Here is a 21,150-nt window from a genome sequence, read left to right as displayed (position 1 = left end):
TCAAGCAACAGTCATGCCATCCCGCACGGGGAGCAGCACTGAACCCACGCCGATGGCTCTGGGCTGTGGGGGCTGGGACCAGACTCCCAGGGCCAGGTTAGGGCTGGAGGTGCCTGGCCCTGGGCAGCCTCCCTCCTGCACGGATCCCTTCAGGATGGCTGCCCAGGGTGCTGGCTTCCTGCAGGGGCTCGCACCTGCGTGGCTATCTCCCTCACGGGAGGGTGCAGGTAACTGCTCAGAGCCCCAGCCAGCACCTGGTTCTCCTGACAGTGGGGCGCACGCAGGAGTGCGGAGGAGGAGCCTGGAGCCAGCCCATGGTCCTGTTTCTCTGGACTCCATTCAGAATATGTGAAAGGGCAAGGACAGGGCTGTCCTCTCAGGGAGATGGCACAGTTCCAGAGCTAACCCCGTAGGTGCCAAGGCAGCCCCTGGAACTCTCATCACAGAGGCCTCCAGAGAGCTCTGTGAGTATGGGGGCCAATTCCAAGCTCAATGCAGCCTGGGAGGTGCCTAGTAGCTGGGGCCTAGAGGCTGCAGCTCCCAGCTTGAGTCTTGCCCTAACTGCTGACTGGCTTGGAGGGGAATACTCAGTGATTTTTGTCTCAGGTGATGCTGTCAAGGAAGAGTGTGCTGCCCTCATGCCTGGTCTCAGCCAGAAGGCACCTTGGTCACTCAGCAGAGGCTGTTACCAGGAGAGGCAGGAGATGGCACTCCAGATGGTTTCATGTCATTTTTAGGAAAAAACGCTTTGACTGGCAGGGTGCAGGCAATGACCCACCTTTCCAGTAAGAACCAAAATAATAATAATGAAGCAGACAGAAGGAGCAGATGTCTTCAGAACTTTAAAATCACAAGGTTGGTTTAGATGTAACTTTGGTAAATAATGGGGGAAGGTGAATGGAGGGGGTGAGGGTCTGCTCCTCACAGTTGCTAAGCTTCTCGTAGGAAATATCTGCTCTTCACCACTCCACTCAGCTTGCAATTACAGAGATATGCAAATAACTAATAGCCAACTCCACCACTCACAGGAGAGCATTCCTAGCATTCAAAGCTACACCTACATTGCAGAACCTCTCCGATGGGTTAAGGAAAAGATAGAGAAATTTGTACTGTTTTGGCTAAGAAGCACAACTTGGTAGAGAAGAAAAAACAACTTTTTAGATGTCTTCTTTCTTTCCATGTAATCTGATAATTAAGTTTATTCTAAGGGACCCAGGGCAAGGCAGAAGTGCAGAGGTTCATATGCAGCTTGAGTAAAACAGGTGTTTAGCACTACAATCAAATAATGTGCACATTGGCCGGGCACGGTGGCTCAAGCCTGTAATCCCAGCACTTTGGGAGGCTGAGATGGGCGGATCACGAGGTCAGGAGATCGAGACCATCCTGGCTAACACGGTGAAACCCCGTCTCTACTAAAAAATACAAAAATCAGGCAGCTGGAAACCATCATTTTTAGCAAACTATCACAAGAACAGAAAACCAAACACCGCATGTTCTCACTCATAGGTGGGAACTGAACAATGAGATCACTTGGACTCGGGAAGGGGAACATCACACACCGGGGCCAATCATGGGGAGGGGGGAGGGGGGAGGGATTGCATCGGGAGTTATACCTGATGTAAATGACGAGTTGATGGGTGCTGACGAGTTGATGGGTGCAGCACAGCAACATGGCACAAGTATACATATGTAACAAACCTGCACGTTATGCACATGTACCCTAGAACTTAAAGTATAATAATAATAAAAAATAAATTAAAAAAAATACAAAAAATTAGCCGAGTGCGGTGGCGGGCGCCTGTAGTCCCAGCTACTCGGGAGGCTGAGGCAGGAGAATGGTGTGAACCCGGGAGGTGGAGCTTGCAGTGAGCTGAGATCCGGCTGCTGCACTCCAGCCTGGGTGACAGAGCGAGACTCCATCTCAAAAAAAAAAAATAATAATAATAATAATGTGCAAATTTACTCCAAATGGGTGATTTTCCATTTTCTGGGCTTTCTACTGGTTCACTACCTGGAACACTTTGGTGCCACAGTTGTTCAGTAAAGGAGGCTAAACTGTCCTCTTTGGTTTCTGCTTTATGTCCTTTCCCTAGGTCAACTGGCAGGGAACATCCACTCACAAGACATCTGGACTTGTTGGTCCATCTCCACTTGGTCATTCCATGGGAAGCACCCACTCAGTAGATGTACTAGTCCATTTCCATGCTGCTGATAAAAACATGCCTGAGACTGGGAAGAAAAAGAGGTTTAATTGGACTTTCAGTTCCACGTGGCTGGGGAGCCTCAGAATCATGGCAGGAGGCGAAAGGCACTTCTTACATGGTGGCAGCAAGAGAAAAATGAGGAAGAAGCAAAAGCAGAAACCCCTAATAAACCCATTAGATCTTGTGAGACTTATTCATTTTCATGAGAATAGCACTGGAAAGACTGGACCCCATGATTCAATTACCTCCCCCTAGGTCCCTCCCGCAACACAACATGTGGGAATTCTGGGAGATGCACTTCAAGTTAAGATTTGGGTGGGGACACAGCCAAACCATATCACTAGAGAATTTCGACCTGTAGGTCCATCTCCACTTGGTCATTCCGTGGGGAGCACCATTCACTAGAGCATCTGGGCCAGACCTCACTTTCCTTCTTGGCTCTAATCTCTGATCTCTTTCTGGCACCTGCCCTGATCTGACCCCTGTGGGGTCCAGGGTGAAAAGATGTTTCCCATGCCAGCCATGGAGTTCAGCTCTGGTTGCAGAGCTAGCTGGAGAACAGAGCAGAGAAGACCTGGAATGGAGACGGTGCGATGAGATGCTCCTGCCTGCACTGCCTGGGCTCCTACTTGCCTGATAAGTTCTGTGGTCTCAGCATCTGGAGTTGGTGTCACATTTTCTCTTACTGCTCCTCACCCTTCCAGTTCAACAAAAGTTGGGTTTCCCATCATCCTACTTTTATACTCCATGAGCAATTTTGTCTTCATCTCCTTCCTATCCTTTAGGCCTGCATCTATTCCTCCTGTCTTTGCCCAGTTGAAGTAGAAAACATCTAGTCCGGTGGTTTTGTTTTTCAAACATGGACAAAGAATATATTAATACTATTCTTAGGAGGCTAAAGTTCTAGGAAAATGTTTTAATACGGTACTTTTATTTTTATGCTAACCTAAACCTAATTACTTTTACTAGTTATGATGACAAAACTTTTTCTACAGTGAAAATGTGTAGTTAAACAGTATCCTTGCAGGCCAAACTTCTGCTTCTTACGCATCCTCAGTGCGGAGAAGATCTATATCTTTTCCACATGTAAAAACGCTTTATGTTTTTTTTTTTTTTTTTTTTTTTTTTTAAGACGGAGTCTCGCTCTGTCGCCCAGGCTGGAGTGCAGTGGCGCAATCTCGGCTCACTGCAAGCTCCGCCTCCCGGGTTCACGCCATTCTCCTGCCTCAGCCTCCCGAGTAGCTGGGACTACAGGCGCCCGCCCCTGCGCCCGGCTAATTTTTTCTATTTTTAGTAGAGACGGGGTTTCACCATGGTCTCGATCTCCTGACTTTGTGATCCGCCCACCTCGGCCTCCCAAAGTGCTGGGATTACAGGCGTGAGCCACCACGCCCGGCCTAAACGCTTTATGTTACATTCTCACAGACCCCATCCTCTTGGTCACTATTTAGCACTTGGCCTTTTGAAGAACTTTAGGGTTAGTGAGGAAAGGACATTGGGAACTGGGAGCTCCCCAAGCACGCAGTGGTGTTCCCACACCTCACAACAGCACTGTGAGCAGGTGTGTTTGTCTCTGGGGCTGCCCCAGCAAAGCACCACAAATCGTGTGGCATACAGTAACTAAACTGTGTTTGCAGAAAGTTCTGGAGGCTACGACTCTGAAATCGAAGTGTGGGCAGGGCCGTGCCCTCTGCGAAGGTTCCAGAGCAGAATCCCCCTGGCTGCCTCAGCTTCTGGCATTTGCCGGGCACCCTGGGTGTGCCCTGGCTTGGGGATGTACCACTCCAGTTGTGTGGCATCTTCTCCCTGTCCTTACAATGCCTTCCCTCTGTGTGTGTCTCTCTGTGCCCAAACTTCCCCTTTTTATAAGGATACCAGTTATATTGAAGTAGGATTCAATCTAATAATAGCATTTTAACTTGGTTATCTCTGTAAATAGCCTATCTCTAAATAGACTCCTATTCTGAGGTCCTGGGGATTAGGACTTCAGTATATGAATTTTGGAGGCACATAATTTTTCCCATATCAGTAGGGATTCTTCTACTTTACAGATGAAGAAATTGAGGTTCAGTGTGTTTAGGCAAGTCCTCAGTCAACGCAGCTCATAAGTTCCAGAGCCAGGCCCTCGACCCTACCTGTCTAACCTCAGAGTCTGTGTCCTCTGTAACATGCAGCTGTCTACTCGTAGGCTATTCAAGTTGGAAGGGATTTAATGAAAAAAAAAAAAAAAGAAAGAAATCTCTTTCCAACATTCAGGCCGCTATGTCAGAGAGAGTCTTTTTGCAACTTAGAGAAAGGCACTCTATTTGGGTGGAAGTACAGAAAAGATGCTGCTTTCTCTAGGTGGACACCATTCAGCCCAAGCAGATAGACTTATCTGACGTGTAAATGTGACAGCCCAGTCTTCATGTCAGGTGCTGTACATTCCATCCCCGTCCTCAAAAAAGAAAACATAATTAACCCAGGTAGTTTCAACACTGACCTTGAATTGGATGGAAGACAAGAGAAGGAGCCTCCGCACTAAATCCAGGGCAGGCACAGACAAGAGGTTTCTGCCTGATAGCTGCTCAACCCAAAGGCGTCTGCAAAGCCCACAGCTGATGACACAAGGAGCGTCTGCTTCCCTCGCCAGCCACATTTCTAATCTTCCCTGCATGAACCACTGAAGCAGAAATTCACAAACAAGATTCCCAGAGAATACTATATACATGTGGACTAATGTCTGTTTCTTTAGTGATTCTGAATTCTTTCTATATCCATGTCTTCTTCACATTCTTTATTACTGATCAAATCAGATTTTATGAGAGGGAAAAATGTGTATGATATGCTGTTCTTGCATTGCTATCAAGAAACACCTGAGACCAGGTAATTTACAAAGAAAAGAGGTTTAATTGGTGCACAGTTCTGCAGGCTGCACAGGAAGTGTGGTGTGAGCATCTGCTTGGTTCTGGGGAGGCCTCCAGGAGCTTTTACTTGTGGCCAAAGGTGAAGTGGGAGCAGGGGCAAACGAGAGACAGGGCAGGCACTACACAGTTCACACAACCAGGTCTCGGGAGAACTCACTCGCTCAAAGACAGCACCAAGGCATGAGGGATCACAATTCAAACTGAGATTTGTGTAGGATAAACACTCAGTGAATGTCATATTCCTGAAGTAATTATGAAAAGATTTCTCTGCCTTGTCCTTGCCCCCATCTCTCATACCAGGCCAGCCCAGGGCATCCCCACTGCTTCCTGCTCCTGTGCCATGGCATCATCCTTCTGTGAACACTGGCTCCGGCTGTCTTCTTTGCTCAGTCCACCTGGGATGGGGGGATGTCCAGGGGTCGCTTTTCCTGTCTGCAGTGAGCCCTTGAGGCAGCTCTCAGGTCTCACCCATCTTTGTGCATCTCTTACCCGGTTAGAGGTTTGCCAAGTTGTAGGCACTTCAGGAAGACTTTGAAAACATAATTGAGCCTGGTACAGTGGCTCAGGCCTATAATCCCAGCATTTTGGGAGGATGAGGTGGGCAGATTACTTGAGGCCAAGAATTTGAGACCAGCCTGGCCAATGTGGTGAAACCCTGTCTCTACTAAAAATACAAAAATTAGTTGTGCACGGTGGTCCATGCCTGTAATCCCAGTTACTCAAGAGGCTGAAGCATGAGAATTGAATTGCTTGAACCTCGGAGGTTGCAGTGAGCCAGGATCAGGCCACTGCACTCTAGCCTGGGTGACAGAGTGAGACTCTGTCTCAAAAAAATAAAAATAAAAAAAATAATAAAAATAAAAAAAAGAAAAACAAAGACATAATTGGATTTTTTTCTCTCCTGGAACTTCTTCATGACTTTTTATTCTCAGAGAACAACCATGCCTCACACACCATATCTGTCACCTTGAAATCCCTCAATTTAATGAAACAGGCATTTTGGAGGCGCATTCTATATGTAGACATCAGATTAGGAGATGCAGGTTATGCAAAAGTGAGCGCAATGTCAGCCCACATCACCATCCATGTAAGTCAGGGTGGTGGGAACCCTCCCCTGGTGTACCCATCTGTATAAACCAGGATGGCGGGAACCCTCCCCTGGTGAACTCCTGTGGGTGTGGACCCTGCTGCACGGGGGTCGAGACCGGGAAGCATGCAGACTTTACAGCAGTGTGTCTGGATGCCATGTTGGCTCCTGGTGAACTCTTGTGGGTGTGGAGCCTGCTGCACGGGGGTCGAGACCGGGAAGCTCAGACTTTGCAGCAGTGGTGGATGCCATGTTGGCCCCTGGTGGACTCCTGTGGGTGTGGACCCTGCTGCACGGGGTTCGAGACCGGGAAGCATGCAGACTTTACAGCAGTGTGTCTGGATGCCATGTTGGCTCCTGGTGAACTCTTGTGGGTGTGGAGCCTGCTGCACAGGGGTTGGGACCAGGAAGCATGGAGACTTTGCAGCAGTGTATCTGGACACTACATTGGCTTCCCAGGGCTGCCACCGAAGGGGACCACAGCCTGAATGCCTGAGAGCAGAGCGATATGTCCTCTCACAGCTCGGGAGGACAGAGGTCTGATGTCAAGGTGCCATGAGGCCCCTGGCCTCCTCTAAGACTCTAAGGGAAGGCCCCTCTATGCCTCTCCAGCTTTGGGGGTGATACCCATCCTTGGGGTTTCTCAGCTTGTGGACACATCACTCCCACCCTGCCTCCATGGTTACACGGCCTCCTCCCCAGTGTCTGGGTCTCTTCCCCTCCTATAAACATACCAGTCACACTGGATCAGGACCCACCCTAATGACTCAGCTTGATGACAGCTGCAAAGACCCTGTTTTCAAATGGGGCCGCATTCACAGGTTTCGGGGTTAGGAATAACGCAAATCTCACACACCTTTGTGGGAAGCGCAGTTCCACCCACTTCGGGTCCCTCACACTGTGGCCCTCACACTGTGCTCTCACCGATCCCCAAGTTCAAAATGAAATCACAGAGAACCGTCACAGAAGACAGTATATTTTTTCTGCCACTCTTTCCCCTTAAGGAACTAAAGAATTAAGAAAAGTCTCCAAAAATATTGATTCTAGCAGCACTTCATGTGAGGTGTCATTGCAAGCCCAAAGCTTAAGTTCCTGAGCTTTGACCCGGTAAAACTTCCCTTAGGACTCAAGAAAATCGCCATTTCAGGAAAAGGTATAGAATATTTTGCCACAGTATTATTTGTAGAACTAAAGAATAAGAACTTTTTTAAAAACAAGAAATTGCTCATATGTCCAATGAGAGGAAAGAATGACTTTATCTTGGGAGGACCACTGATTGGGCTCCATTACTTACAAAGTAATACTGGGTGGGGCGGGAGGGAACAAAGGCTCAAATTGTGTATACAGAATAATCTCGATTATATAAATATACGTATAAAAAGCCTGAGAGAAAATGTTAACAGCAGGTTCTCTCTGGGTGGCAGAAACAGAAGTTATTTAAATTTCTTCCATATCCTTGCCTGCACTTCCTTAAGTCCACAGTAAACATAAATCAGATTTACAAGGAACAAAGGTGGGAAGCATTATTTCAAAGTAAATATGGGTCATTTTCTGACAGCCACACGTAGGAAAAATGGCGGGAAATGGTCCAGTGCAATTGTGGCTTTTTGCTGGCTCTGCAGGACAAGTAGATGATGTGACCGCCCAGATGAAAGAGCTCTGAACCCACTCAGCGGGCGACAAACTGAGAAAAATCAGTGAAAAAAACAGCACTCCAGGCCCACCTTGAAACGCGTGTCTTTGAAGTTTTAAGTGACGCCGGGGCGTGTCTGACAGCATGTGCCGTCGTGGGGAGGCTGCCTGAGCTGTCTTCTGACCTCCGGGCCTTCCAGAAATGAAGGTTTTAACATCAACGTGGCCATGGACCCACCTGCTGCAGGAGCTGCGGTTAAGCCTGTGATTTTCCTCTGTGAGGCAGGAGGCAGGATAGCCCGGGAAGGGCTGGGGGCCTGGAGGAGGGCAGCAGAGACCAGGCCATGCATGTGAATGGATGCAAGGGGAGCTCCGACCCTCGCACACATGTCCCACCTCCTTCCAGGTGCTGCTGCTTCCCTCTCTGGACTCCACACTCCCCGAAATCCCAGGGTATGCCTCCCGGGGAACATTTCATTCTTTCCTCCTCAACCCCCCAAACGCCCTCGGAGGCCCTCAGTTCTCAGCTGATGGCTTTTCTTCTTGGTGACACGCGGCGCCTGCCTTAGGGAAAATGCAGGAGCCACCAAGCTTCCTGAAACATCTTCAATTTTCCCTCTGACAGATGGAAACACCCCCACTCCTGTTGAAGTCCGGGGCCACCCCGCTGGGCATTGCACAGACATGGCACAGCGGAACCCCTTTCCCAGACTCCAGAGTCGTGCCCCTGACATCTGTCTTTCCCACAGCCTCCATTTCCCTGCCAGACTTATTACCTCATCAGCAGAGACCAAGATTTAACCTCTTCTACGTTAAAAAATAATAATAATAAAACTCCTGCCTTAAAAACAAGGATGCCCTGCCTTCGTCCTCTCTTCTCCTTCTCAAGGCAGGCCATGAAGAGACTGCTCACCTACCCGTGCCCACCTCCCCGTGCCCACCTCCCCATGCCCACCTCACTGTGCCCACCTCCCTGTGCCCACCTCCCCACGCCGCTTCCTCCCCTGCCACTGAGCCTGCTGTTCCCTCCACTTGGCATGACTCCCTACATCTCACACAGCTCACTCCTTCTTCAGATCCAGGCATCAGCCCCGGGCTGCCTCCTCACCCCTCTGCCTAAAACAATGGGCTGCCCAGTCCCATGGCTGCTGGTCCTGTTTCCATTTTAATTTCCATTGCAGCCCCTGGCACTATCCGAGATTACTCATCTACCTGTGGGTGATGTGGCTTCTGCCTCTTTCCACTGGAGGGTCAGCTCTGTGAGGTTGGAGTCTCCAGCTTGTGCATGCGACCTGGCCCCAGGAGGTGAGTGCACCTGTTGAAGGGAGGATGGATGAGCCAGCGGTGATGGAAGCAGCCAATTCCCAATTAACGTTTTTTGCCTCATTACTTAGCCACATCCTCAACACCTCTAAGTCAATGAAGTTAAAAAAATAAAAACCATGACGCAAGAACCAGGGTATTCTATTTTAAAAATATAATTCATATGCCTTCTTAGTTTTTCACACTTGATTTAAAATAATGAGCTCACACAAGAGAATTATGAAACCTAAAACCCATCAGCCCGGCTCTTAGCCTTCCTGAGTTCTGCTCGCATCTGCGGCTCTGTGGATCCTGGGATGGCGGCCACAGGAGATGCCACCCCTGTGCCTTCAGACAGCAGCCCAGCTCAACAGGACCTGGAAGAGCACGGTGTGGAAATGGAAGAAATGCAGCTGCATCGTTCTCATCATGCCTAGCACCTCATCATCTTCATCATCACCTCCTCCTCCTCATCATCATCCTCATCATTATCTTCATCCCCATCTCCTCCTCCTCCCCATCATCCTCAACATCATTTTAATCACCATCCTCCTCCTCATGATCACCCTCATCATCAATCATCTTCATCACCATCCTCTTCCTCCTCACCATCATCCTTATTATCATCTCCATTACCATCCTCCTCATCATCATCATTCTCACCATCATCATCACCATCCACCTCTTCCTTCTCCCCATCATCGTCATCATCAATCATCTTCATCACCACCTCTTCCTCCTCTCCATCATCCTCATCATCATCTTCATCCCCATATCCTCTTCATCATCATCATCCTCATCATAATCATCTTCATCACCATCCTCTTCCTCCTCACCATCATCTTTATCATCTCTATCACTATCCTCCTCATTATCATCATTCTCACCATCATCTTCATCACCATCCTCCTCCTCCTTCTCCCCATCATTGTCATCATCTCTTTTACCATCCTCCTCCTCCCCATTATTCTCACCATCATCTTCATCCCCATCCTCCTCGTCTTCCTCACCATCAGTCATCTTCAACACCATCCTCCTCCTCACTATCCCAAATATCATCTCCATCACCCTCCTCCTCCTCACCATCATCCTCATCATCATCTTCATCACCATCCTCCTGCTCCTCCCCATCATCCTCATCATCTTCATCACCATCATCCTCCTTCTCCCCATCATCTTCATCATCTTCATCACTTTCCTCCTCATCATTATCTTCATCACCATCATCATCATCCTCATCCTCCCTCTCTTCACCATCATCCTCATCATCAATCATCTTCATCACCATCATTATCCTCCTCATCACAAACAATTATTGAGCACTTAATTAGTGCAGGTCACTTGATAATTGAGCTCCACGAAGCTTGATGTGAAGCCAACACCAGAACTTGGAAAGACCAAGTAACTTACTAAGGTTCCACAGCTGCTAAGACCTGACCCAGGACAAGATTGAGATGTCCAACCTATGCCTTCGGCTACCCTGCCATGCTGTTGCGGTCCTAGAGAAGGTTCCCTGTACCAGAAAAAGAGGACTTCTCTTTTCTTTCTGCCCAATTATGTGTTATGGGTGCAATGTCATCTGTAAGAAGCACACCCCCCTGCATGGGCATGACCACAGATGACTGGACGGGCACTTGGCCAGGCTCTGAGGCAGAGATGGTCCTGTCATTGGCTTCAGCGTTAAACTGCAGTGTGTTTTAAAGCTGGCCTTCTCTGAATCCCAGGGACTGGACAGGGTGTCCCTGGCCACTATGGGGCTGGGCATGGGAAGCAGGAGACTCGTAAGAGGAACCAGCCTCCATACGCTTTGCCCAACCAGCCCAAGTGTGATGTGTGTCTTATACTCTAGGCTTTCTTGTCAGATTGAATTGGAGCAGGGATTCCATGGTGAAGATATTTCAAAGCTACTAAACCTGATGATCTTTAAGGGCATTTTTTTTTAATTTTGATAAATAAAAACTTTGATTTAAGTCCGAGTATCCATTATTTTACCAACTCCAAGTAACCACTAAGTAGCTGTGAAGGGTCAGCTCTGGTGCATCACCAATGGCGTGCACAGCCAGAGGGCACAGCTGCAGAATCTGTATCTGACAGGAGGCCCCCAGGTGAAGTGTAGATGGTGCCTGAGGTTTTAGTACCTGGAAAAATCCCAGAGAGATGAAATAAACATTTCCTTCTTGAGGATATGGGCAGCTAGAAAATGTAAACCTTCAGATGGACTTTAAAATTAAGAGATACATTTTTTAATAGAATGAGCTTAGAATTGCAGATTGCATACAGAGACCAGATACAGCAGTTCACCACCATGGCTGGGCATCTGGTTGGGTCCTTCTCCTGCACGAACCCTGCTAGGACGGTTTTCCTCCTTGCCGTTAGCCCAGTGGACGTGCTTAGAGCTTTTGTGTTTCTGCTCACAGGCCAGTTTGTCCACTGAGCAATCCTCGGCTCTGTCTTCTCCCGTGCCTCCAGTTTCCCCATATCCTGGCCACGTTGTGCTGTAGTTCTCTGCGTGTGTGTGTCTCTCCTTGCTGTGCTGTAGCTCTCCGCATGCACATGCCTCTCTTCGCTGAGCTGGACGGCCTCTGCCATGTGAACTGTACATGCCTGTGCTGTTCCCTTCTAACCCTCTTGGGGCTACCACGATGCAGCCTGGCACGTGCTAGATGCCCAGTGTGCAGCAAACAAGTGAGTATTAACAATTAAGGACAATGACCTGCATTCTTGTTAAACAAAACTGTGTATTTGAAAGTCTTCAAAATGACTTCAAACCATCAGAAAGTGATTGGCAAGCAATTTTTGACAACAGATTTTTGAGTTGTTTCTCCCCAGGATCCATCTTCTATATCTACATTCAGATTCATCCCTACAGGAGAATGGAGTCTGGCATCAGTGAGTTATCAGAAAAGGCAAATGTCAGTGGAGGCTTCGTGATGTGGCGGAGAGAGTCGGAGCATTAAATCAGCCAAACTGGAGCCAAGCCATCCTCTAACATCCCTGTGACCCCAATCGGGTCTCCAGTCCTGCAGCTCTCCCAACACTGGGCCAGTGACTCCCAGTGCAGGGCACAGAGGCCCAGGCACCTGCTCCGGTGAGGCAGAGCCAGAAGTGACCCATGCTGCCCTCTTGTCCCCCAACTCACCCACATCCAGCACCCCAAGGCCCCCAGACATCTCCCACCTCGTTTCTGTGTCCTCCTAACTGGGGGAGTCTCCGGACCTCCAGACCTCCGAGGCTGTCTCTGCCTGGCACCCTGTATCAGCTCATCTCAGAGAAAGAAGCTCTGATCTTCCAGGTGCAAAGGCCACAAACCACCAGCGAGTGTCACCTTTACCTGCCAAGGTCCCCAGGGCCAGTCATTCTCACTGACCTGCTGTCTCTGAGGCTGCACTGCACCACCCTGGTCCTGCATCCTTGCGGATGCTTGTGTCCCTTGGCCACTTGGCCCATCTCCTCCCATAGCTAGGGCAGTGCCTGCCATCTCGTCATCTGCCTGAGATCTTCTCCCCTCCTCATCATTATGGCCATTCCCTTGGGGTATTGGACCCACATACACCTTCCCTGACAGCCACAGGGGCTCCTGACTATTCCCAAAACAGGCCAGGCAAGCGCCAGCCTCAGGGTCTTTGCAGGCACTGCCCCTGCGCCCAGAGGGTGTCTGTCCCACAAGCAGCAGGACAACCCAGATATCCCTCCTGGGGTCCGTTATGGGAGCCCCTCCACTCTACCCTCTCTGGGGCTCACCAGTGACCGCGCACTCTGCATGTTTGTTGCCGCTGTCCTTCTCGCTGGCATAGACATGCCTCCATGGAGAGACTCTGCTCTGTCCAGCGACTGTGCCTCGGGGCACAGAATTAATGAGTTGGGCTCAGGAATGCGGCTGCTGGCAGAACCCTTCTCACTGTAGCTTCTTATCTGGTGGAAAATTTTTCTTTTTCTTTTTCTTTTCTTTCCTCTCTTTCTTTCTTTCTTTCCTTCTTTCTTTCTTTCTTTCTTTCTTTCCGTCTTCATTTTCTTCTGCATGTTAACTTAAAAAGGGGGGCAATGAAGAGAAAAACAGTTCCTGGAACTAAGAGGCACTTGATATTGTTATTATGAATAACGAGTATAAAGCTTTCATTCACTGTAAATGTCACATTTTTAAATGCAGAAAAATTCACGTTGCAGATGGGACGGCCAGTGCTGTAGGAGCTAAGATAAATGCAGAAGAATCCTCATTGCAGATGGGACGGCCCTGGTGGAGCTAAGAAGGGCAGGAAGCAGATGCAGGTGTCTCCCTCTGCCTCACTAGCTTTGAAGAAAAGTTTGTTTTTTTAAAATGTGCAATTATCCCATGGATATTGGTCAAAGCTGCAATTCAACATCTGACCTCTGTGGCTTTAAAATATTCAGAAGGACACTGTTTTTTGTACTAGTTCTCTTTTTAAAGTTTATTTTTGTTCCAAAATGTGAAATCATTAGAAGCAATTTAATTGCAAGATTCAGTGGTTCACCTGAGCAGGTTCACTAAATTCTAGGCTAACCTTCTCCAGCCCTGCCAACCATTCAGCTTGAAAGCACATTTGGTGCCTCAGTAGACACATAGATTTTTCCTAGACAAGGTTTTTATGGTTCCGTTTCGTAACATTTAACTACATGTTTGATGAAGAAACCACAAAACCTCATGAACCCATATGCAATAATGTCGGATGAAATCTGCTGATTTTGTTCTGGGCTTCAATAACACCCTATGACTTCAGCCAAAACCATAGAAATTAAGACAGAAATTAAACTTGAGACCCAACGGACATTTGGAGACGGCACTGGCTGGCGTGCGGGGCCGATGGAGCCGTTCCCGCGATCACCCTCTATTCACAGGGCAGTTGCTGGGTCTGGAAAGGTGACTGGCTTGAGGTTGCCACGCGGCTGCCAGTGGGATTGCAGGCTTTGCTGTGAGACTACAGAAAATCTATGGTTTGATCAATATTCCGAGAAGTATAAAAACCCAGTAACCGGAGCCCTTTGGAGATGGGATCCCGCACAGCCCCGCGTGGCTCAGATCCCTCCCTCCAGGCAGAGGGCGCTTGCCCAGCCAAGCAGCGGGACAGGAGAGAAAAACGCCCAGCTCTGTTTTCGGCCTAATACTCACCAAAGGCAATAGCTTCCTTGAGAAGGTCGCCTTGGATTATGAAACTCAGTTCACCCATTCCTGTGAGGAAATGGAACTTGGATGCAAATTCCAGCCCACAGACCGTTCAGTTGGTGGAGTTCTGTGCATCCGGCGTTCAACCATCTCGCCCAGTGGCTGTTATAAAAACAGTGTCCAGCAACGATGCCTCAGAGCCAGCTGGCCTCTTGAATTTCCTGCACGCCTTCCTTTCGTCCCAGGGTGAAGAGGGTGGACGTGGGACACACAGAGCCTGCGTGGGGGTAGGCAGGAGAGCGGACGTCCCATGTCACCGTGATGAGGACCTGCTGGCTCTCCGTTATCCCGGGCAGGAATGAGGCTAGCTAAGGGACGGAGAGCATCTGCGGGCGTGGTGTTTGGGTTATTCGCTCTGTGCTCCCTTGTGCTGCCCCCTGGGCCCCTCCACCCGCACCCCCCGAAGCCCCGTGAAGAGTTCTGATGAGATTCAAAGGCAAGTTTTCCAGTGACCGTCAGTCTCTTCAACTCAAAAGCAAACGTCTCCCTGACTCCTGACCGTCCACATCCCAGGGCCCCACCTGAAGACCCCTCCCTGCCTGCCTTCCCTGCTTTCAACCGAGAAAGGACACCATGAAGGAGGGAGGGGAAGAACACCATGAAGGACGAGAGGAAAGTCAGCGAGGAAGTTTACTGGAAATCATCAAAGCAAGTCATGCTCTGTGTCCTTCTCCTGAGCAGATGGGGGGATCTGCTTCTGCATCTCAGCCTCTGCGTGAGGGCAGGGGCCATGACCTTGCAGCATGTGCTGGTGACAGGGGCCTTGTGAAATGACAGACCTGGGTTTAGAGATGGAAAACAGTCACAGGTGGTAGATGGTACAGAGCCAGCATTCCATGTAGCAGCCCCAGATGCTCCCAATCCTGTCCTCTGTCCACCGCTTCACACCCCACACCCCCTTGCATCAAAGCACACGGCTCTAAGAGAGTCTTCTCCTCACCTAGCCAGGTCTCCCGCATCCATTCCCTTGCCCAGATCCACCCACACATTTCCGGAAAGATTGTGATCCTGACTTCAGGAACCAGTGGCTCCTTTGCTCTCACACACACTTTGTCTCCCTGTGGCTGGACCTGTCCTTCCACGTTTTACATCATGGCGACATCTCACTGGTTCTCCATGGGGCTTCCATTCAATTTCTAATTTTGAACTGACTGTGTCTCTGTTTTCTGGAAATAGCAATTATATTTATTTATGACACAATATAACAAGCCTAGACTTTCAAGACGATGTCAAGCACAAGTCCACTGCCCTAATAAATGTCAAGAGGAAAATGCAGAGAACAAGAGACAAAGCGATGTCACCTCAAAGTTGCCAAAGCGAGGCTATTGCCAGTGGACTGGTCCAAAAGTAATGGAACATCCTTGCCTGGGTGGTCCATGCTTATCATCAGTGTTCTGTCTCAGATTCCTTCTCTTAACTGCCCTACACTGACCTCCACGACTTGTTCCTCATAGCAGAAACATCAAATCATAAATATAATTCCAGAGAGGCATTTAGTAAATGAGAAGACCATACGAAGTGAAAATACAAAAATATTTATGTAACTGATATCATGAATTTAAATAATGGGTGTAGTAACTGTTCATGCTGAATTTATTACTGGAAATATGTCATTATTTTAGACATTAAAAGATTAAAAATAAAGAGAACATTGAATGCAGACTCTCATTTTTATGTCAATATTTTAATAACCACAAGCATAACTTACATTGATTGATGTGCCTAAACTACACCAAGCACTCTTCTAGGCTTTATGGAAATTAACCACTTAATCTTCACATCAGTCCATGAAGCTAGCTTTGTTAGAGCAAGTGAACTCAGTTTTCACTGGAAGTAGATACTTGCTAGCGAGCTCTTCTTTGGCCAAAACACAATTGTGTTTTTGCACTCCATACCCAATGGCAAACATGTCTCCTATTCCCATTTTCCCCTCATTATCACCCCGCAGCATTCAAGCATTGAGTTATTAAATCACAGGGTCGACAAACAAAATGACAATTTCTAGAAAAGCATAAAGCATAAAATGTTTTTATTTTAATTACTTCACTGATTCTTGCTAAAAATTATCATGCCCATTATAATATTTTGAAACTATACCAAAAAAATGTATTCCAATCCCTCCAGATCCATTACCCAGAAATAAGCAAAGGGTGTATTTTATTTAACATCCAGTGTGGCTTCATCAAGAATAAAACTGGTCCTAGAAATGGGCAGGACCCATGAAACTAGATTTTTATTTTGCGCCCAGGATAACAGCATGGTCCCTCTGATTTCCTCTAATATTCTGTCATTATTTAAAGGTGACGTTAGACAAAATGTATTTTCATACCACCAGGAACGACTGTCTTCTTGCACCTGTCTGTTTTACACCTAGTTAACTCGCCTCTCAGAGCTGAGGTGAGATCCTCTTCAGAGAAAGCCAGGCAACAGCTGCGTATAAGCATGCATGTTCAAACACACTGAGCCGTGGCTAAATCTCACTTTTGCCCCAGAAGCTAAGCATACTTTGTCTCTAAAATTGTGACCCTGGGGGATTTGAAAGGGTTGGAATCTGACACCTTACTTCTGAGAATTCAAACTTCAGGGAATTTTATTCCATCTGGGGAAAAACAAACAGTAAGGCTCTCCATACCATTGTGCGCATGTTCCACAGGAAACCTGGCATCTCCTCTTACTTGGCCTGTCTTAGATGTTGGATGAATTTGTGAAATCATCAAAACCACAGTTTGCATCATGGCGCGGCATCCCTGACACTTCTAGCGGAAGCTCTAGCAAGCACCTTCATGAAGGTGAATCCACGCATAGAAACTGTCAGCGTCTCCAATCTGCACCTTTGAACCCATCTCAAATCTGCACATTTGAGACTTTTCAAATGGCAAAGGCAGTATTTCCTTCATGTCTTTGTAAAGCTCCCTGTACAGATGCAGAAGCAACTGAAGGAAATTTGAAAGTTATAAAGATCTAATACAATTCCATTATGAAATTACCGTTTTATGTCTCAGAAAGTAAAATGGCAGCTTCAAAGATAAATGCTACTCACCACAATCAGAAAATTCCTGCCCACAGCAAGCAGCAGAACACAGGGATGCACGTTCAAAAAGACTCATGAGTAGCTTTCGACACTCTCACATTTGCTGTGTCTGTAAAGAGTCAGGAAGGTTCAGGGATCCAAGGACAGATCTGGCGGGAGAAGGGCCGTCTGGAAGAGACAGGCATGAACACCCAGGAGCGGTCTGCACAGCTCCCACCGGGAACTCAAGGAGTCCTCGTGACTGGGTGTGTGGAGCAGCCGCATGTGCACCCTCCTGGCCTGGAGAGGTGCTCCCAAGAAATGAGCACGTGTCGCAGCCCAGCTCGGTGCCACAATTTGGAGAACAAGCTCCCTGAGCCCTGCAGTTGCTAACACAGGAACCCTCATTGCCCTAGAAAGTTTCAACAATGTGTCTTGAACTGAGAAGACACGTGTTTTAAGAACTGAGAACTCCCCTGAACTGCCATGTTCACCTGGTCTTCTTCATCCTCAGGGGATTGGTCAGCAGGAAAGACTGGCACAGGCCAGTAGTGGGGCCACACAGCAGCAGTGTTGGCTAATTTCTCTGAGAACACAGAGAAATTAGAGAACACAGCCCATGGGGAGTGTCCTGTGGAGTCAACAGGCAGCATCTCCCGACAGGTGCCCAGAGCAACCGAGAACATGCAGGACAGCAAAGTGCCGGCAGCTCCTCATCTGCTGAGGACTCTGGCTCCAGTACAAATTTGAAGAATAAATATCCTCAACTCAATAGTTAAAGGCAGAGGGAGGGTTATGCAAGAATTGAAACACCCAGCAGCTGCTAGAACGCTGCCTGCTCATGCAGTGGGAAGTGGTCCTCATGGCAATCATCTACAAAATACGAACATGTGTCGCCCTTCACCAGCTCCTGCATTCCTCCAGACCGAAGGCTGTGGGTTTTGTCATCCTCCTGACAACTCGGTGACAAACTATTAGGAATGTCTTGCGGATGGGGAAATGGAAGCCCAGAAATGCTAAGGGACTGCTCTACGGGTCCAAGGATACAATAAGAGCCAGGACTCAACCCCAAGTGAGTCTGGTGCTGCACTGGAGTTCTCACCAACAGCATCGTGCTGCCTGCTAATGGGCTGTATCATTGGTACCCCATGAAAACCCCAGGGCTATCTGGTGATGGTATTTTTGTTTGTAAATCAACACCTTCTAAAATCATCATCACAATAAAACAATCTCCTTCTTAGCAGCAGCTATGAAGGTGAAGGCAGGTGCCATTTCTGCATCACTTACCATAAAAAGCAGCCTGATTATCCCTAAAATGTCAGGTTTGTCATGGGAGAAACAGCAAAGGGCATGTCATCTAGGCAACGGGGTGTGTGAATCTGAGAAGTGGCTCTGAGCTCAGAGCATGTGTGTTTCATACCAGAGGACTCCATGCCTGCCCTGGGGCTCTGCATGCTAGAGAACTCCGTGCCTTTCCTCGGGTGTGGCGTGCAAGAGAACTCTGTACCTTCCCTGGTGCCTTGCGTGCTAGAGAGGACTCCGTGCCTGCCCTGGGGTGCTGTGTGCTAGAGGACTCCTTGCCCGCCCTGGGGTGCTGTGTGTGAGGACTCTGTGCCTGCCCTGGGGCACTGTGTGGGAGAGAGGACTCCGTTCCCACCCTGGGCGCTGCATGCTAGAGGACTCTATACCTGCCCTGGGGCGCTGTGTACTGGAGGACTCCGTACCCACCCTGGGGCGCTGTGTACTGGAGGACTCCGTGCCCGCCCTGGGGCGCTGTGTACTGGAGGACTCCGTGCCTGCCCTGGGGTGCTGTGTGTGAGGACTCCGTGCCCGCCCTGGGGCGCTGTGTGCTGGAGGACTCCGTGCCCGCCCTGGGGCGCTGTGTGCTGGAGGACTCCGTGCCCGCCCTGGGGCGCTGTGTGCTGGAGGACTCCGTGCCCGCCCTGGGGCGCTGTGTGCTGGAGGACTCCGTGCCCGCCCTGGGGCGCTGTGTGCTGGAGGACTCCGTGCCTGCCCTGGGGCGCTGTGTGCTGGAGGACTCCGTACCCGCCCTGGGGCGCTGTGTGCTGGAGGACTCTGTGCCCGCCCTGGGGCGCTGTGTGCTGGAGGACTCCGTGCCTGCCCTGGGGAGCTGCGTGCTAGTAGACTCCGTGCCTGCCCTGGGGTGCGGTGGACTAGAGGACCCCATGCCTGCCCTGGGGCTCTGTGTGCTAGAGGACTCTGTGCCTGCCCTGGGGCTCTGTGTGCTAGTAGACTCCGTGCCTGCCCTGGGGCGCTGTGTGCTAGAGGACTCCATGCCTGCCCTGGGGCTCTGTGTGCTAGTAGACTCCGTGCCTGCCCTGGGGCTCTGTGTGCTAGAGGACTCTGCGCCCGCCCTGGGGTGCTGCGTGTGAGGACTCCGTGCCTGCCCTGGGGCGCTGTGTGCTAGAGGACTCCACACCTGCCCTGGGGTGCTGTGTACTGGAGGACTCCGTGCCTGCCCTGGGGAGCTGCGTGCTAGTAGACTCCGTGCCTGCCCTGGGGTGCGGTGGACTAGAGGACCCCATGCCTGCCCTGGGGCTCTGTGTGCTAGAGGACTCTGTGCCTGCCCTGGGGTGCTGTGTGCTAGAGGACTCTGTGCCTGCCCTGGGGCTCTGTGTGCTGGAGGACTCCGTGCCTGCCCTGGGGCACTGCGTATTGGAGGACTCTGTGCCTCCCTGGGGCGCTGCCGTAAGTTTACTTTCCTTACCCTTTCTAGTAGTTTCCTCATTTGCAAAGTACGGCCAATAATATTCCTCTTGGAAGTGCATCAAAAGGACTTCATGAGGTAGTGCATGCAGAGGCCCCGGGCATCCCGAGTGCTCCCACTGGAGTTCCGAGGCCGTGGGGAGCCTTCCAGTCTGGTGGGCCTGGGTCAGTGGTGTCCTCAGCTGCCTTCAGGAAAGAAGCTGCCACCCTGGCTTTTATTCTCTTGTGTTACTCCAAGTGATGGTTATTAGCAGAGGTGGTGAAACACAGGAGAATGCAGAGATGGGGTGAGGGCCGGCTTTGCTGTAGGTAAGCAAGTTTAGCAAATAGTTGTGAATTTGAACCAAGAGGATAATTGTAAGGCCTCTTAGTCCAAATTATTAAGAATAAGAGCTGGATGTACATTTTACTCCGGAATACATAAAAACAAAAACGACTGTGTTTCCTCTTCCGTCCCTGTCCCCACTTCTGCCCTGCTGGTCACAGCGGGGAGGGCTGCAGAGCTGGGAGGGGCCCCTGGGAGGTTCCAGGTTGACTGGGAGCTCCACCCTCCGGTCCAGTGCCCTGTGGGGTCAGGGCCACCTCTGGTCTCCAAATGCATAATGTACTGTAAGCTTTGCGGTCTTGCCGCAAAGGCTAAACGAGACATATTAGATAAAAAGTGCTCTGCCAGTGCCAGCGTGCTGCTTGCCTGCGAGGTGCAGTTATTATTATTTTGTCCCTGAAGGAGGGAGGAGTACCTTAAGAAAGAAGACCACAGCGGAGTGTTTCTGGAGGATTCCTTAAGGGTCTCGGGTGAAAAAGCTACTGACTGAGGGAACACATCGAGCCAGTTGTCCTTCTCCTTAACAAATGTTACCTCTAGGTCAAGTGAGCCACTGTGTGGTGGGCTCCAAAGCCGTGTTTGTGGCCTTGTGTGCTGGAGCTCTCATCGCAGTGCAGCAGCACCAGGGCTGCCCAATCCCAGGCCCCCGAAAAGATGCTCAGGCTGTTCAGTTTCCCTGCCGGCTTCACTGTGCACCCTGAGAGGAGCATCTCCGGCACCACCAACAGTCTATGCCTGCGGAGGAATCTAACCAGGGGCCAGATCGTACCAAGTTATC

The sequence above is a fragment of the Macaca thibetana genome, chromosome 4 (genome assembly GCF_024542745.1).
Source record: "Macaca thibetana thibetana isolate TM-01 chromosome 4, ASM2454274v1, whole genome shotgun sequence".
NCBI classification, from domain to species: Eukaryota; Metazoa; Chordata; class Mammalia; order Primates; family Cercopithecidae; genus Macaca; species Macaca thibetana.
The sequence above is the reverse complement of the archived record's forward strand: the minus strand, read 5'-3'. Positions refer to the sequence as shown.